The following is a 20,095-nucleotide window of genomic DNA, read 5'->3' as shown; positions in this document are numbered from 1 at the left end:
TTCGTCAACTTTGTTTTGCTTGCCTCCGCGATTCGTTCTCATTTTCGTCTCCATTCAACCTCAATGAGAGTGAAGCGAAATTTCGTTGTGTGGAAACCTACCGTTAATCTTTTGGATTTGGGTTTGGATTTCCAGGCTAGCTTTTTTTTCACTTTTTTGTTAAATTTTTTTGTTGTTTATGTTGCTTTTTGTCAGCGTTTTTTTGCGTTTTATATGGCGTTTTTGTCGCTTTTTTCCTACGTTTTGACGCTTTTGTCGCGCATTGGTCATTTTTCCGCCTTTTGTCACTTTTTGTGCTTCTTTGTTGCTTTTTGTCTGCGTTTTTGTCGCTTTGTGGCGTTTTTGACACTTTTTGTGGTGTTTTTGTCTCTTTTTTCCAGCATTTTTGTCGCTTTCTTCAGCGTTTTTGTCGCTTCTTTGTTTTAACAGTATAGAAATTAACATCTTTGATTGCAAAACAGTTAAATTAAATCAAAATGAAATTGAATATGACGTTTCGTAATTAAAATACAAAGTGTTTCCAATGCAAAAATAAAGTAAGAAAAGTAAATAATGAATTGCATGTTTATAAATGCTGGAAAGTGATATTTATGGTGATATAATAACATAATAGTTATAACTTATATTTCCATGTCGTGCCAAACATTTGGCCCATTTTACATACGATTGTTATTTATCAAGCTTAAAAAAAAATACAAATATACTAAATAATACATAACCAAAAGAAAAATATTTGTACTTTTGAATACTATATTTATGAGGTAAATTTCAAATACTTTGCACACTGAACAGCAGAAGAAAGCGATAATGAAGCCAAAATGTCAACACAATAATCTCAAACCTAAATAGGGTCTTGTGATGTTTTGGGGGGGGAGTCATCATGAGATCCTGCAGGACTTTGCTCGTTCACAGCTCCGTATTGTTGCAGAGGAGGGAGATGTATAAATACTCTGACAGCTTCCTGCTTCGCCCCGCTGGGGTTCAGTGTTTCAGCCGTCCCAGCTGAGCACACACCCAGACACAATAGATGGTCCGGGACCGCCTCGCGGAGCCCGGTGGACTGAGGGAGGCCTTCATGGAGGATTAACCCAAAACAAGTCTCCCTCATAGTTTATTCAGAGCATGACAGAAGGACGTACACAAAGACAGAGACATATTAGAGTCGGTTATGTTTTAAAAAACACGAGTTAATGAAGTCATGTCTACAGATCTCCCCTCAAAGATAAAACAGGGTTGTAGCTAATTCAAAAGCCCCTTTAAGGACTTGTATTACTACTGCATCTACTACATCTACAACTATAATTGCTGATACTACTGCTGCTGTTAAAAGAATATTACTGGTGCTTTAGTACCATTGCTACTACTTCTATTCTCGCATTGTCAGACCTTCCTCCACAGCGCTGCGGAGGAGGGTCTGGCTAGTCCACACAGCATCCCTGGATGGGAGAAAAACGTGCTCTGGTTTATTGGCATTTCTTTAAACCAATCACAATCGTCTTGGACCTCTGCGAAATAGCCTCTGGAAGTAACTTGTTTTGGTGGAACGTGTATGTTCAAAAGTAGTCTCGGGCGGTGCTAAGATCCGCATGGAGCCACGGTGCCTCTGCAACACAGCCTCGAGAAGGAACTTGTTTTGGTGGAACGTGTCTACGTTTAAAAGTAGTTTTAGTCGTGCAACAGAAAACTCAGATTGGACAGATAGTCTAGCTAGCTGTCTGGATTTACCCTGCAGAGATCTGAGGAGCAGTTAACCATAGTCCTCACAAATCCACCGGAGGTTAGAACGCCAACACAAAGAAAGGGGAAGGTAACGGACATCCGGCCGAAAAGAAGGACATCTGGAACTTCCAGCAGCACTACTAGGCTACTACTTCTACTACCACTACCAAAGACGGCTTTGTATTGATGATTCTGTGTCTGGAAGTGACTTTCCCTGTTTGTTTATTTATTTGCGTATTTATTGATGTATTTATTTTTCTGTGGTTGTAGTTTTGTTTTACGTATGAAATGTTTAGTTCTAGTAGGATAATTTATGGGTTACACGCTGCTGTAATATGTTATCTTTATTCTTTTTTGTGTGTGTGTGTGTGTGTGTGTGTGTGTGTGTGTGTGTGTGGACATTGGGCCAGAAGCTGTGGATGAAATTACTTTTGTATGGGTGTGATGTAATTCCGTGTGGGATGGGCCACTAAGTGGTATGACACGTAAATAAGATATCATATAATATCTTATCATACCACCACTTGTGGCCCGGTTAGCTCAGGCGGAGGCATGAGACTCTTTACCCTCAGGGTTGTGGGTTCAAGTCCCACATTGGGCGAGAACTCTATCCTTTGCAGCTCAATTTGAGTGATATTAAGCTACATTTACATTGCTACGTTTTGGTTTAAAAACGAACAACAACTTTTGCTAGGTTTCCCCCTCTCATTCCCCCTGCTCTGGCGTTTCCCCCTCTCATTCCCCCTGCTCTGGCGTTTCCGAGCCTCTAAACCGGAGACATTTAGAAACACTTCTGACCTGTTTTGGTTTGGAATCTGCGGGGTTGTGTTGCAGTCTCAACGGCCACAAACGGAGACCTTGGGCAAAGAGAGAAATCAGATCACATCCATACAGGATAGTAGTATACAGTTGTTAAAACATAATAAAATATATGACACACTGGTATCGGATCGGTACTCGGTATCGGCCGATACACAAGTTCAGGTATCAGAATCGGTGCAAAAAATGGTATCGGAGCATCTCTAAAAAGAATAAAAAAATAAAGAATTCAAAAAAGAAGGCAGCATCATGTAGAACAGAGAGTCTGCTAAGACACTGATTTGATTTGAAGGTGATAGTTTGACATATTTTATCAGCATGAATCTAAAACAAATATGTGTGCTGTGGACATTACATCATGACTCGAGGGGAAATCCTGCCTGCGAAGGAGCAGCTGGCCAGAAAGAGAAACACTCCTTCAGTTTATGAAACACCAACCATCCGTCAGCGTGTAGGTTCCAGCGCTGCTGCAGACTGTGCAGAGCTGGAGGGGAGGACAGGACGTCCTCTCAGCCCATCTGATGTCTTTTTCAAAAGCTCGCACACCCTCAGGGGTTTACTTTCAGAGTAGGTTTTAAGGAGATTTTCCCAAGAAGAAAAACATTTTCATAAGCCTGCGAGCGTTACTATTGAATGATGCATGTGAGGGAGGAAGAGAGAAGTCTGGGGGAGTCTCTTTCTATCCTCGATGCTGGTTTTTTTTTTTTTTATCTTTATATTGCTGGGTGCACCAGTAACAGACACTGCAGGGTTCAAGGCAAGGAGCAGGGCAGGAAATCAGCTGTTAAATCTTTAAATCCAACAGGAGGAACTCTGACTATTTGACCTATTTCATTTCTTATAATAGGATACGATGCAGAGTAGCCGTTTCTGTGTAAACGCCATTCAGAGAGTCAATTCTAAAAGCACCTCTTTTACAAATAACCTCCTGTATAGTCTGGATCGACGACAATTCATTGCCGGATCTTTCGCCGGATGTCCCTCGCCTTTGTTTTCCCGCGAAACAAAAACAGACTTCGAGTAAGCAAGGTGCACGCTGAAAATGTCAAGTTTTGTAGAAGAATTTGGGTCGTGCAATAAGGCAGGCCTGTTTTTGTTCTTTCGGGGAATGATTTTAAAGATTTACAAAGAACCACACATACATTTTTTTTAGGATAGGAGAAAAAAACACTCTGAGTTGTTAGCATTTCTTTAAACCAATCACAGTCGTCTTGGGCAGTGCTAAGCTCCGGACGCAGCGACGGTGGCTCTGCAAAATAGTCTCAGGAAGGAACTTGTTTTGGTGGAACATTTGCACCCCGCAAAAGAAAACGCCACATACAATATTAAATAAAGTTAACTGTTCACACAATACAGTAATGTGAGCTATTTAATTTGGCGGATACATGGTTAAACCTCATCTGCTCTTACCAGTGGATCTCAGCAATCCCACCAATCGATCCCAAAACGTCCCGGTTAGAGAGAAAATGCCGTAAACATATTCTTTGTTAATATTTACAGTAATTCCCTTAAAGGAACACACCGACTTATTGAGACTTTGTCTTATTCCCCGTATCCCCCAGAGTTAGATAAGTCCATACATACCCTTCTCATCTCTGTGCATGTCATAACTCTGTCTGACACACCCACCGTTAGCCTAGCTTAGCACAGATCCTGGAGGTAACCGGCTCCATCTAGCCTACTGCTCCCAATAAGTGACAAAATAACGCCAGCATGTTCCTATTTACATGTTGTGATTTGTAGAGTCACAGGGTAACAAGGTCACATGAGACACATCCATCTTCTAACCGTATACATACTGGGAACTATATTCTCAGAAGGCGAAGCACTGCTACTTGGGCGGAGTGATTAGCGCAACACCTGAAAAGCCCCGTTGTTACTCTCTGCTCCTCACCACGGGGCTTCAGGTGCTGCGAGGAAATCACTCCGCCCAAGTAGCAGAAATAGCAGTGCTCGGACTCGCCGGTGCATCTTTCGTCCTCAGCGGGTAAAGTCAAAATTAAGATTTTGGAATGTTATAAAATCCAACACAAAACTTTGTTTAAATGCTTTAAGCAATTATTTAAAAAATTAGAAATGTTCAACATAATACGCAGTAATAGATAGTAGTAGTCAGATAGCTTTGTGGGTGGGACATGAAGTCAGACTCAGTGGTGAGTGAAACCGGAGCAGAGGGACAGACACAGAGCTGTAGCCGAGCCAAAGTAGAGTACCTATTAATTAGTTAACTTTATCGGTTATCAGGCAAATAAAATGCCGATACAGATCATCAGCAAACTGCCAAAAAACTGGCCAGGGCCGATAATCGGCGGACTACCCGTACTGGACATATGCTTCACTACAGTGTACAGACGCTGTTTATTGACTGTGACTCAGCATCACCACACACTTAGTCCCTCAGACGCTGGTGACCATCACCCTGCAGCTCCTAGCAACAAGCAGTCAGAGAGTCAACAGCCCCCCCCACCCCTGCCCCCCCCCCCATGACCCTGGCCTGCATCAACACACATCAGAGCCATCATGTCATTAAATCTGTTGATGACTCGGCAGCAGAGCAGCTCCTCGCTAACAAGCACGAGTCAGCCGACAGAGATCTGCTGCTGCAAGGACAACAAGCTCGCTCTCTCTCTCTCTCTCTCTCTCTCTCTCTCACACACTCTCTCTCTCTCTCAAAGTCAGCGAGACAGATTGAGGAGACGGTTCTCGACTTCAGAAGGACCTCTTCGATTCAGTGAAGGGCAGCGCTCGACCACGTGTCCCTCCTCAGTGAGACGAGTCGACCGATAATGGAGTCAGAAACAGCAGCTGTTCCAGATGTGACACGGAGAGCATCCTGACCTGCTGCCTCCACGTCTGATACGGAAACATTAAAGCTATAGTGCGTAGTTTCTGTCACCCGCCATGATGAATTCTAAGTAATGACAACAACACTGTCGACGCGTCCACATGATACAAGCCTTCCGTGATCGGGCAGCCCTAACTGTTGAACCCTGAACACATTCGTCACTTTTCCTGTAAACATTGTCCTGTGCTTGTTGAAGCTTGTGTTGATTATGTATTGCCCTGGATTACTTGTTGAATGTCGGCTTGTGCTTCCACAGGAACTATATTGAGTTCCTGTTACACTCGCTGTAATTAATGAACGACGAATAAAGCTACTTTAACCGGATGCTGAACGTCCTGCTTCCATTGCTGCTTATAGCAGAAGCGCCATAACATCCTGCCTTGCTCAGAGGAACCTCGTCAGCAGAGGTTGAAGAGAGCGAGAGCGAGAGACTCCCTCCGTCTCCTTCCCCCCTCCCCCGAGCCAATCAAACAGGCCCGTGTTGCTGCTGCACTCGTCCCAGTTTGACAGTGTTGTGTTACAACACCACAAACTTTGAGGCTCGGAGAGAAGTGAAGGATCTGGATGCACGCTGAGAAAAGAATTAAAAAAAAAAAAAAAAAACACCCTGTCGGGATTTAACAAACCAGAAATGTGTGAAACATGAAACGCTGACAGAAAGTGGAATATCTGCAGATTCCATATGGAGGTGCTGATGGTGCGGCGCCTGCAGCAGGGGTCGCCTGTGGCAGCCAACGACTCTCTAACTCCTCAAATAACACACACACATACACACACACACACACACACACACACACACACACACAAGTCGACCTCAGCAACTTCTACAGTACTTTTGTGTTGATTTATTACATTTCTTAAAATAGGGTTTGTTAAAAGAACCCGTGTCTATGCCAGTACACAGTTGCTAAAAAAAGGGCTGTTATTGTTATAAAATGTACAATCAAAATGTAGTTTTTATGTTCTTCCTGTGCCTGTATTGCTCCAGTTTCCTCCCGCAGTCCAAAGACATGCAGGTTAAGTGCATTTGCAAGTCTAAATTGTCCATATGTGTTAATGTGAGTGTCTCTTCATTCCTCCAGTGTGAGCTCCAGTGTTGTAGTACTCCAGATCGGTTTTGGTCTTTAGACCGGTCTCAAGACCACTTTTTGAAGGTCTTGTAATTATTTAATTTGTGAGGTTTAGAGGTGCTGGTTGGCAGATTTTGTTTCCACTGAACGGGCTTGCTGTTTCCCCCTGTTTCCAGTCTTTTATGCTAAGCTAAGCTAACCAGTTGTAGCCTTTTGGACTAGTCTCGCTTTGCCAGACCTTCCTCCACAGCACTGCGGAGGAAGGTCTGGCTAGTCCACACAGCATTCTGGGATGGGAGAAAAACATCCTCTGGTTTATTGGCATTTCTTTAAACCAATCACAATCGTCTTGGGCTGTGCTAAGTGCCGGAAGGAGCAACGGCGCCTCTGAAAAATAGCCTCGGGAAGGAACTTATTTTTTATATATATATACATCCAGGGCACAAAGCTCCCGTTCCACCACATCCCAAAGATGTTCTATTGGGTTGAGATCTGGTGACTGTGGGGACCATTTTAGTACAGTGTACTCATTGTCATGTTCAAAAAACCAATTTGAAATGATTCGAGCTTTGTGACATGGAGCATTATCCTGCTGGAAGTAGCACTCAGAGGATGGGTACATGGTGGTCATAAAGGGATGGACATGGTCAGAAACAATGCTCAGGTAGGCTGTGGCATTTAAACGATGCCCAATTGGTACTAAGGGTCCTAAAGTGTGCCAAGAAAACATTCCCCACACCATTACACCACCACCACCAGCCTGCCCAGTGGTAACAAGGCATGACGGATCCATGTTGTCATTCTGTTTATGCCAAATTCTGACTCTACCATCTGAATGTCTCAACAGAAATCGAGACTCATCAGACCAGGCAACATTTTTACAGTCTTCGACTGTCCAATTTTGGTGAGCTTGTGCAAATTGTAGCCTCATTTTCCTATTTTTAGTGGAGATGAGTGGTACCCGGTGGGGTCTTCTGCTGGTGTAGTCCATCCACCTCAAGGTTGTTCGTGTTGTGGCTTCACAAATGCTTTGCTGCACACCTCGGCTGTAATGAGTGGTTATTTGAGTCAAAGTTGATGTCGGCCCATTCTCCTCTGACCTCTAGCATCAACAAGGCATTTTCGCCCAGAGGACTGCCGCATACTGGATGTTTTTCCTTTTTCAGACCATTCTTTGTAAATTGTAAATTGATTGAAAATCCCTTTAACTGAGCAGATTGTGAAATACTCAAACCAGCCCGTCTGGCACCAACAACCATGCCACGCTCAAAGTTGCTTAGATCACCTTTCGTTCCCATTCTGACATTCAGTTTGAGAGTTCAGGAGATTGTCTAGACCTGGACGACACACCTAAATGCATTGAAGCAGCTGCCGTGTGATTGGTTTAAAATGCCAACACAAAGAAAGCCCAAGGTAACGGACATACAGCCTAGAAGACATCTGGCGGAATTTCCAGCAGCATCGGAGCAATCCCGGAAGTGGAACGTAGTGTTTATAGACGACCTTTGGACAGACATACAGATACAGACTAATTATTAAACTTCCAAGCAGAAAGCGAATACATTTCCCGAAATGTCAAAGTAGTCTTTTTAAAAAGATTTTTTTTTTTAAATGATGTATTGATTATGCAAACTGTTGTAAAAGAATAATTGATTAAACGGACGTATTGATTGATAACAATTTCAGCTCTAGAATGTAGAATGATTTTTAATGGCACATAAATTTAGCTATCGAGTGCGTCCATTTCCCTTTATTGCCCCCCCATATCTGGTCTCTGTCCCACTGCGGGTCGACAAATGGCTCTCTGTTTCCTCTTCTCTGATGGATTTGTCCCTATGGGATTGTTACATCATTGGTGCAAAATGGCGGCTTGAGGAACAAAAAGAAGCCCTCGCATTTTAATCCTGACACACTGAACATGCACGCACACACACACACTGACAGAGACACACACACACACACACACACACACACACACACCGACAGACACCCACAAACACACACACACCCACAACACACACACACACACCGACAGACACACACACACACACACACACACACACACATATACACATACACATACCGACAGACACACACACACATACAGACACACACACACACACACAGACATGTGTATGTTTAATCATCATATTATGTTTTTGATTACAGAAACATGCTCTGATATTTTCTCCTCGTTATCCAGAAGAAGAGAAGAACAATGCACCAAACCAAAGCAGACAGACACAGAACATCTCCAATGATAATGTTTTCTTTTCTACACATTTTGTTTTGGGTGATGGTTCTCAGGAAGAAGACCAACCTTTTGAGGGATTTAAAATATTATCAACGTTTTAATTAGTTTAATTTTAGATTGCCTGACCCATCCCGCTGAGTCTGTTCACTGTTATCTGGGCGAGTGTAGACTTTCTGAGCACGGAGGCTCATTAACACAGCATTGCACTCGAGGGAATCCTCTGGAACCAGCAGCACTTATTGATCCCAAAACCCAGAACACCTGAAATATAAATGAAGGACTTTCACTGAGGACTCCTTTTGTGCACCCACGGCCCATCTAACGGTGGCTGCACGGTTTCTTTTCATTACTGTCAATATTGTGACTGCAATGTTGTTTCACCTTACTTATTAAGGAAATTATATTATAAGAACTGATTAAATGATTGATTAACTGCAGTGGCATAAGGTAGTAACGATGGGCCCCAGTGCAGGCTATTATGACATTCCCTAATGCATGCTATAACACACACACACACACACACACACACACACACACACACACACACCCACACACACCATTAGGCATTCCGCTTGCAGATGTGCTCAGACCCTCTTGACAGATTTTATGCCTAAACCAGCTACCACACATCGTATTGTCTCGTCACATAATCAAATAGAGACTTAACATTGGACAAAATGAACAAACATATTACCCAGCAATCATCATTGCATATCTGTATATGACAAAAAAGACCAAAGAAAATTAAAAAAAATGTTTATTTCAGGGGTGCAAAATTGTCACCTTTTAGCGAAAAACTATCATTTTGAATCCCAAATAGGTTGTTTGTATGTGAATGGTGTCGGGCCAATGACTTTTCAAGTCCCCCTTACATTTTTTGGAGGTAATTACATTAATTCTACAGTAAGTTTTTTCGGAAGTGGAACGTCAAGGATATAGACTAGATTGCTACGGAGTATTTTACACACAAAAAAAACATGACGAAGATGGGTTTGCCTTTTTGAGGGCATGCATATCAAATGGCACCGTTTTTTATTTAACAAGAGTTCTTTGAACACCGGTGTATTTCGGAGGTGGCAATCTGAATCACTCACAAGTCACTCTCACTCTCTGCCCAACACATTTTAGAGGTCCGCTCTGTCTGTAGCCCCCCCGAGCCCACCCCCACCCCACCCAGGGGCCCTCGTGCAACCGCACTGCCTGCACTGTCTATATTTATGCCCCTGATTAACTGACTGTCTTAGCTCTCAATATCTCAAAAGTAGGACTTTATAATGATAGTGATCGCACAGACTGCATTCCCCGTTGAGCAAATTAGCTTTTTTCTCCATTTACAGGAACATTATACATAATTAAACAATTTTCACTGAAAAACAAAATCCCCAACATAATTACATCACAGAGAGAGTGATAGAGCGAGAGAGAGATTTTAATTTGCATTCAGATGATTTGGCAACATGGCTCATGTAACATTCACGCCAATAAAGAAGATTACTGAAATGAAGAAAAGAGACACAAAGATAGAAAGAGATGTGTAATATCTATTTATGAAATCAGGATGAGAGAGACACAGAAATAGGCAAGACACACATCTTTTAACCCTCATTTAGCCTTAAAGTTACATATATATGTGATGCAATATAATAATATACGTAATGATTCTGCATGTGGGTCGTATAAACATTGCAGGTTTGTTGCTGCTCATACTTTTATTTGCCATAAGCAGATTTTATCACAATGTCTAACTTTTTACTTTATCTTCTCTTTTGGCAGCACATATGTTTGTACCTGCCAGTGGTGCTGAAACAATTAAATAATAAGGCGATCAGTCTATTTATGAAAAACATATGACATTTTTATAGCAGTAAGAGGCAAATTTCAGTCTTCAGTCTTCTGGCTCAGCTTCCGTTTCACCACAACGGTCCGGCACAATGCCTCCATTTTACCCTCAATGGTAAAAAAGACCCCCAAGACCAACTCCTATAGGACAGAAACTCACTCCCAACCCTGAGGGAGCAATCGACTGCTTTCCTGCAGAGAACCACAGCTTCAGGCTTGGACTTGCTGTCTGTCATGCCTCACACTTGACTGCAATCCGCCCTGGCGTGCGCCGGAGGTCACGGTCTGATGAAAACCAACAGAACCACATCATCTGCAAAGAGCAGAGAAGCAACTCTGTGGTCCCCGAGCGGGAAACCTGCACCTGAGATCCTGTCCATGAATATGGAAAAACACATTCAATGACGATGGACTACCAATACATGATGTAGGCATTATTACATTTAAATAAAGTGCAACCGATGCAGTGTATATGAGACTTCTAGCTAATTCTAATTTGCAGACCATGTCCCTGCTAGGCTTTTAAAAAATAAAACACATAATACAACAGTCTAATGCAGGCATATAAACTGAGATAGAATGCCACATCATATGAATATGACTTGGGCTGCAACGATAACGATTGATGTCATTGTCAATTATCTGTCAATTATTTTGTCGATTAATCGATTTAGTTGTTTTGGTCTATAAAAGGTCCGAAAATGGTAACAATGTAAATCAATGTTTTGTCTTGTTTTGTCTACAACTCAAATATATTCAGTTTACAGTCACAGAGGAGTGAAGAAACTAGAAAATATTCACACTTTAAACTGGAATCTGAGATTTATTACTTTTTTTCACATGACATGACTCGAACCGATTAATCATTATCAAAATAAATGGCGATTAATTTAATAGTTGACAAGGATGAAGGATAGACAGAGAGAGAGAGAGAGAGAGAGAGAGAGAGAGAGAGAGAGAGAGAGAGAGAGAGAGAGAGAGAGAGGCTGAATGGAAAGGTAGAGCGACATAGACTCAGAGTGTGGGGAGTGGAGGAGAGAGAGAGTCGCCATTACTGCCTGGCAGTGACTGCTGAGAGGGGAGGGAGCAGAGAAAAGCAGGTTTCGGCTTACAGCGCATACCACACTAACAACACCAAAATACACTAAAATACAGGCTAACTGGCCGATTGGAACTACACAGGACTACACCGCCAACTGAACCCAACTTCGGATCTTGCCGAAGGACACTAACGACCGCAGATTGTGGATTGTAAAAAGGAGTTTTTTGCCTTGTAATATGGGAATGCTTCCTCCTTTTTTCCGTGGTATGTGGATCTGGGAGCGACCATGTTAATAGGTGGGTAGGGGAATGTATTTGGACTGGGATTGGGACTTCATTAGCTTTGCTAGCACTCTTTTCAGTGGGCGAAACCTGGCCCTAAAATTGCGGTATTCCGGGTTAAAGACAACTGTGGTGGTAATATGAGTGTGGGCTGTTAAACTAAGCCCAGGGTGTGATTTTACACCGCTTTCTGACCAACGTTAGGCTGGGTTTGGTGTTGCTAACGCTGGCTAGCTAACTATCCCTCTCTCCCCCCTTTTGGCATGCGATGCTAACATAGCTCGGCTAATGTTAGCTAATCGGGATTGGATGGAAAGGTGGGTTTTTTCTCTCTCCTGGAGTATCAGGGCCAAGCCAGGCCGAGCCGGGTTCCATGTCCTGTCCCCCAGGAGGAATTAATAACCGCCGTATCGAATGCTTCTGTTGCGACGGTTAGCTACGGTGCTTTGACGCATTACCATAAACGTCTGTTGGTTTTAATTTAAATCTTAACTAACTCATTACCCGTAACGTTAACTCCGATAACTCTCACACACACACACACACACACACACACACACACACACACACACACCCCGGCGGTGCCCCCTTTTCCCCCGTAGAGTTTGGTGTATAACGTGATATCCACCCTTTTTTTATAGGTTTAATTTTAACGCAACAAATGGGTTCAAGTGCAAAATTAGTTTGGAAATAAAAAATAAAATTCAAACCTTAGAGGGAGACAGTACAAGCAAAAAATATTTCTTTTAATTCTGAGATGTTGGGCTATTTAGCTTCCTTCCTTAACATGTCTTCTTTCAGACTAGTGAAAAAAAACCCATCCAAAATACACATTTAGGTGTTTATTTTACTATACTCTGACTATTTGTGTCCTACATTTCTTCTAAATTCTCCAAAAGTTAGCTTTACATAATGCTTTATTTGCATTTTTAAACATAAAAAATTCTGAAAACTTGTAATACAAAAATAATTGTCATAAGGTTAGTGAAGTTTCATGGTCTGTTAGTTAAAATATTTTCCCTATTTACCTGTAGTGTCTCCTCTTAACCGACTGTACTGAGTTAATTTGGAAGTTAATGGGTTGCCAGTTTCCAACGTTAATGTCCTGCTAATGGCTAACATTAGCATTGGAGATGTATGCAGGGTCAGATCCAGGAGTGCCACTGGTTCAGATGATTGCATTTTCCGACATTAACAGGCTGTTTTTAAACGTCTCAGCCGTGATGAGAAGTTGCAACCACACTTTGTCATTAGCAGCTTATTGGCTCTTTTATTCAGTGTGTAGCAGCAGCAGTCGGTCAGGTCACTGGGTTTGTCCTGCTGCTGCATCTCTGCATGCCATTTGCATTGGACTGCTGCAGCTCCCTGTACCCTTTACCCAAACTCTCCTTAAAGGGATTGTCCGGCTTCTATCTAACAAACCGTCCTGATGGTGTTTCTCCAGCCCTTTGCAGTCCTCTCAGTGTACACTTAATGGGAGTGTGCCCATGTCCCCACAGCCCTATGTTCCCACATTTCTAAGATTTCTTTCAAAATGAGGCCCTATGTTCCCACAGTTCCGACATTTCTAAGATTTTTTTGCAAAATTAGGGCCTATGTTCCCACATTTCCTTTTTCATAAATTTGTATCAGATTTTATCTCCCTAACTCTAAAACATTTTTTGTGGGACGATAGGGCTTAAATTGAAGGGAAATGTAGGAACACAAGACCTAATTTTGAAAATGTCCTCGAAATGTGGGAACACAGGGCCTAATTTGAAGGAAAATCTTAGAAATGTGGGAACACAGGGCCTAATTTGAAGGAAAATCTTAGAAATGTGGGAACATAGGGCCTAATTTTCAGTGAAAAAAAAAAAATCTTAGAAATGTGGGAACATAGGGCTGACCCCCACTTAATGTCACATTCCTCGGTTACAGAGATTGATGAAGGAATCAATTATAAGTGGGGCCCAATAAATATCAGCTTTATCAGCAGGTTCTTTTGCTGTTTCCGTTATCTAGTTTTAGCGTCTACACATGAAGAGTGAATGATTTGATTGGACTGTTCATCATTATCATCACCACAGTTCAGAGGTTTTCTCCTCAGCCTTTTCCCTTGAATGTGTTTGGAGCAAACGCTGTTTTTCAGTTGAATAATCCTGAGTATATACCTGAAGGTAGCAAATATTGGCATGTTTTGAAACACAATTTTCTTAAATAAATATGCTGTTGCCCATGCGTAGAACATGTCCTACTCATATATTATGTAAGACAATATTAAGCATTTATTTGCTTGTACTCTCGAGAAGCAGAGATGCCTCGTTGATAATGGCTTCATCAGAATTACGTCTGAAAAGCTTTGACCAGGACGGAAATGCATATTGGCATATGCTGATTTGTGGGAAATATTCAATGTTAGTATCAGCTTTAACAAACCACATAAGGGCAGTGGTACCGTGACGACAGGGTTGATCGTGTGAGTTGGCCCGTAAACTGTGATTCTTCTATCGACGACAACTCGGGGAAGAGGGAAATCAGATGAGTAATGCTCGGCTACAGGTCTGGACCTGACTCTGGAGGAGGAGGAGGGTGACATCAGTGTTTGAATTATCTTTCTGCTTTAAAACTTCTGACCTTCTTTTAACGGGAAATTATTTTCCAAGGAAGCACCAGCACGGTGCTCTCCACGTAGTTTTGGATTCAAGTAATCTGTGCTTTTTTTCCTTTCTTCCTTTTTTGGGCATTTTAGGCCTTTATTTGTACAGGACAGCTTAGACTTGAAAAGGCAGAGAGAGGGGGAATGACATGCGGCAAAGGGCCGCAGGTCGGAGTCGAACCCGCGGCTGCTGCGTCGAAGAGTAAACCTTTTTATATGGGCGCCCGCTCTACCAGGTGAGCTGCCCAGGCACCCTCAAAGCGTTGTTTTGACTGGCAGCAACCAAGACGTTTTTTGAGCAAATTGCACAGTGAATCGAAAATAAAGAATGGAAGAAAAAAAAGACAATTGCCCCACATGTTCTAGTTAAGGCAGAATTATTCATATTCTCAAGTGTTTCCCACGTATTCGAAAGCAATTTGTGGCGCGGGGGGTTAAGAGTAAAAAATGACATAACATCATTTATTATACGTTTATTTCACAGCTGCTATATCGTGTTTTGGCCTCTACAACCCAACTGCATTTTAACCCAAACTTGCGACTAGTTAACTTTCTAAAGCGGGCGCAATCGCTTGTTTGCTAAGAGTCGGGTCGGTGATTGTGTGATTGTGTAAAGGTGTTCACGAGATAGATACCAACCTTTGGTGAAGTTGTGAATTTCGCCAGCTGTCTTCTGTCCTTTACGGAGACAGACGCTGGGTGCACAGTAGGCTCGACGGTGTTTTAAGCCTCCTACGTCGCCTTACAGGCAGCTAATCCTCACCTTAACACTGACATAACTTCTTTGACATAACCATTGCTGCCTGGAAGGCGACGTTGGGCGCTAAAAACACCAAACACCGCCCGGTGGGAGGAGGTGTGTGTGTGTGTGTGTGTGTGTGTGTGTGTGTGTGTGTGTGTGTGTGTGTGTGTGTGTGTGTGTGTGTGTGTGTGTGTGTGTGTGTGTGTGTGTGACACAAGTGACAGAGAGACGAAGGAGAACATGTTTTAAAAAGCGTTTAAAAAAAAAAAAAAAAAAACGAACGAAATGCAATGTGTGGCGGCCGGTGTTGATAGTGAGGCGCACCGCCACACATTAGTCTATGTGTGGGAAACACTGATATTCTACTTATAATAAGATGGTCTCACCTCTTATTACACACTTTAAGGAGACTGACTATTTCGGAATACATTCTGAGACTTAAGCGTGATTTATACTTCTATGTTAAATCTGCGCCGTGGCTACGTACGTGGAGACACGAACCTACGCTGTAGCCTGACGTGCACCTCCCACAAAACGTAACGTCACGTCGCGGCAACACCACACACACATGCCGGCTCCACGCACGTCAGGCCGCTTACGTAGGCTACGTGAAAGCTCTGCGTGGAGCCTCCACAGAACCATAAATCAAGCTTAACATTTCAGAAAGTGTGAGTAGTTTCTGTGTTATGTTTTGTCACTTTTGTATTACAGCTTTAGTTCCACAAGTGATGAGGTAGCTGGCAATTAAAACGGCGTTACGCAACTTTGTGCACTAGCGGTTGAAAAATGACAGGTAATGGTTTAGAAATTTGAAAGGGAGCACCCAGAAACCCTGTGAGCGGAGTCAGGCCTGGCTGGTCTGTCGTGATTTATATTAAGAGGAGAAGGAGGGAAAGATTGTAATGTTTTGAGCCAGGGAGCTTTGAGACTCGTTGCTTAATAGGTGACTGTTTGAGTTTTACTTTTTGATTCATGTCTTCCTGTGGGAGATCAGAATTTCTTCTGGGGAAACATAATGAGTCAGTGGTGCCTCATTTAAAGTCGATGGGACCCACATCTCTGTTGGAGCCCCGCTTTGTTATTGAGGCTGAACACAAAACAAAAGGTTATTTTTACCTAAATATTCAGCTGTGTGCAGCTTTAAAAGGTCTACCATCCTCGGCAGTGTGTTCTGCTGTGTTTTCAGGCTTAACAGCATTTAGTCAACTCTAAATCCAGCTTGCCAAGTGATACCTTAATCCCCCCCACCCCCTTCAGCCTCACAGTGAATGGACTAATCATGATGCATGAGGCTACTTTTAGCTATTAGTGCAGCACAAATGCAGTTTTGGCTGTAGTGTTTTGCAGTAATAGGACCATCACAGGCTCCATCCAGGTGTTTACAGCTAACTGGTTAGCGCCGCCATCGATCCTCTCTTCATACGTGTTAACATTTATTCACAAGTCTTACTATCTCTCGACCCTGTGTGTTGACAGCAGAGCGAATGTGGACTTTGATATTGGCCGACAAAAATGCACAACAGATGTTTGGATGGGAATCATCGGGAGGAATGTAGGGCTGTAATAATCAGTTGGGTAGTCGATCAACAAGAAATTAATAGATTTCAGTTGTTGTAGTTGATGGTCTTAAGTCTATTGCCAGCTAAGTAATTATTCCAAATGCTGGTTTGTGCAGTGTCACCAGCGATACTGTTTATAATAAAATACTTATTTTATTTGCCAGGTACATTTACACATACAATGAATGTTCCCCCTGCATTTAACTCGTCCTAACTAAAGTGTGATTTCTGCTTCTGCGTTAAATCTACGCCGTGGCTACGTAGCTACGTGGAGACACGGACCCTACGCCATAGCCTGACATGCACCTCTTGAAAAATGTAACTACACGTCGCTCGGCCGTGGCTTGGTAGCGTTGCATTTTTCCTGACTGGTATCCTGGATCTCCTTCTCTATAAACAACATGAAATCAAGGAGAGGGTTAACTTCTCCTGCTCCAGATTTCCCACCGTGGTCAGAAAGAACAGGGGAGACACTTTGTTTCTCTCACTATGACTCTAGAGTCAGCACTCGCTCTGAAGCTAATCACCGCCATTCTCTCACTTGCTCTACCACACACTCCCCACACACACACACACGCCGGCCCTGCTATTCTCTTAAAGGGGAACTATGCAGATTTGTTAGCTTAATTCACCTTAACTCAACAGCTTTGGAGTCATTGGAATGATTATATGACTTTTTTTCAGGTTGAATGGTGGCCGTCTCGCTCCCCCCTAGCGCCTGTGAGCGGAAAAACCACCCTCGCAACTTTTGGCCGGCGAGCCGCCGGCTTCAGCATCAGGAAGTGTGGCGTGATATCAGGTCTCGCCATGTAACGAATTGCTTTACGGCACTGCACACATACACGCCGCTACACGCCCCCATCCAGGAACCGGCTGGTAGCGATGGGAGTTTTTCACCCTATCGTCATGGCTGAGCCGGCAAAAAAAGAAGCAGAAAGCTAGGAAAGCATTGTCGGAGGAACAGAAAGAGGAAACGGCAGACTGACCGAGCGAGTTTTTACAACAGCATTGCCAAATGTCTATTCCGAAGCTGTAGGGGAGCGAGAAAACAGCGAAGAAATTGCCAAAATTGCATAGGATCTCTTTAAAGAGATCGACACGCACACCAACGCACAAGTATAAACTTCAGGCCACTTGCGTCGGGTCACAATTATTTAACACGATTACTCATTGACTTTTGGAAAGATGTTGCATTTATTGAACTTAAAAAACAGTAGAACAGTTAAATACATAGTGAAAACCCCTTGAACTGTGATATTTCCCTTAACACTCTTCCCGTTGAACTTTTTGAATTCCCTCTCAGAACACAAGACAAAATAAGCGTTTACTTACTAAATGTAATTACTAATTTTTTTCTGGAATGCATTGTTTTTGTGATCGTTACAAATGAAAATCACGATCAAATTTTTGATTAAATGCACAGTCCTAGTATCCAGTATCTACAAGGGCAGTGGCAGGAGTGAGGCAGCGGTATTAACTACTGAGCCATCGTGAATATCATATATTCAATAAGGGATTTTTTTTTGGCTGTTGGTTGGACTGCAGACATCTCTTGAACTTTGCTGATTTGGGCATTTTTGCCATTTTAAAGTGAACAATTAATCATCAATTAGTGATGGAAATACCTTGCCTGCGGGCATTAGTTCCACCTCTCAAATGCTCATGTATAGTGCTTTGCCTGTTCATAAACTCAGGTACACTTCTCCCTGGCTGCTTGCTACAGTCAGGTGTGGCACATGTAGCAGCACATAAGCTATTGTAGGGGTTTGTGGTAACATTTGTAAACCTGACAGACCTGCTGGTCGGTTTGCTTTCTGACATCATGTAATGTCCTGGGTGTGTTTGAGGGACAAGGAGCTCCTGATTGGAGGCACCCTAACTATAGATTAGCTGACTAAACATTTAAGGCTGCATTTCCTCAGGTAGTTTGCCCTAGTTTCCCCTTAGGTTATGCACAACTGTGTAGTCTCACAAATAGGAGAATTGGTTGTGTGTGGTCACTTTTGAATATTAGATAATTGGATTCAGCGAGTAACATCCTTTAACCTCCTCGTTTTGGACTTCTTAGTACGTTTCCATACGTGTTGCTGGTGTCCTACGGTTGCTGTAGATCTGCTGAACTCATAGAAGTCTATTTCCTTGCACAAAACCCCCACACAGGTGACCTCATCACCTTGGCCTCTATAAACAGTCAGGGGAGACCTCATTGCCTCGTCTCAGTGGACCGAATTCCTACTCTGGTGCAGTTTCTTAAGCTCAGCATGCCGCCGTGCTGCAGCTAGCGGTTCCAGCTCATGCAGGCAAATTCACTGGCCGATTGCCATCGTTCTGTAAAACACAACAATGACTGCAATTCTCTCTGCAGTTATCCGTTATCAGCCTCTCAGTTAGGTCACGGCAGGGTTCAGGCTCATTTGACTGTGGCAATCTAAGATGATAATGATTGTGAATGTCGCTATTGGTAGTAGTGAAACATTGTATTTCACCTTGTTGTTAATGTTGACTAGAAAATGTGCACGCAGCAAAAATAATTTCGTCCCGCAAATAATTTCCCACTGCCAATTAGGATTAACAATCATGGCCGGAATGTCAGGCAAAATATACTACGAGGAATGACGGGCAAAATAATCAGGATTATACGTTTAGCCCTAATCACGTAGCCAGAGATTGTGCCGATAGTGATAACAAATCTGTGAACTGATCTATTTTCTCTGTTTCTTTCTCACAGCGAAGCTAATCATTTCTAGGTCAGCGGCTGTCAAAGGGCTGGAGTTGCATGCCATTTTTATCCTGCCTCGGCACAAATTGGTTGAAAGCACTTCTTTTTCTCTGCAAAAGGGAAAAGTGACATTGCTGAGCACGCCCGGCCCATGATTGAATTACTCTCTCTTTCTCTGTACTGTCACACTCTGGCTTTTGTTTTCTCAAAAGTCCATTTGGACATTGCAGTTTTTTTAGAGCAAATTGTTACCCTGGTTTCTAAAAAATGCAGGGGGCCTTTTCATCACATTTTAATGTTATAAACCTATTATAGTAGGGTTTTAAGACCAGCTCATTTTATTAGTAATACATGAAAGGCAGATCAAAACCTTTGTATTAGGCTTTAACCATTTAGGAGGGATTATTTTGTCTTGCAAGTGTGATAATGTGTACCTTTGTCTAATTTCCTGATAACTCTGTTTAATGGCAGAATAACATGTCTGATAGTTTTTGTTTAAAATCACCACACCGTGCATACATGTACATATATGTCCCAGAGGGATATGCTGAGAAACCAAAAGCTAATTACG

At 42.7% G+C, this 20,095-nt stretch overlaps 1 protein-coding gene across 1 annotated transcript in view; it reads left to right on the top strand.

The window, feature by feature from the left end:
- The first annotated feature begins 11,570 nt into the window (after nt 1-11,570).
- arhgap5 (Rho GTPase activating protein 5) overlaps nt 11,571-20,095 on the top strand; it is a 66,793-nt gene continuing 58,268 nt past the window's right edge. Inside the window, exon 1 of the mRNA XM_031321334.2 lies at nt 11,571-11,884. The gene's annotated coding sequence lies outside the window, so the exon portion shown is untranslated. The remainder of the gene's footprint in view (nt 11,885-20,095) is intronic.

The sequence above is a fragment of the Sander lucioperca genome, chromosome 18 (genome assembly GCF_008315115.2).
Source record: "Sander lucioperca isolate FBNREF2018 chromosome 18, SLUC_FBN_1.2, whole genome shotgun sequence".
NCBI lineage: Eukaryota > Metazoa > Chordata > Actinopteri > Perciformes > Percidae > Sander > Sander lucioperca.
The sequence above is the reverse complement of the archived record's forward strand: the minus strand, read 5'-3'. Positions and strand labels throughout refer to the sequence as shown.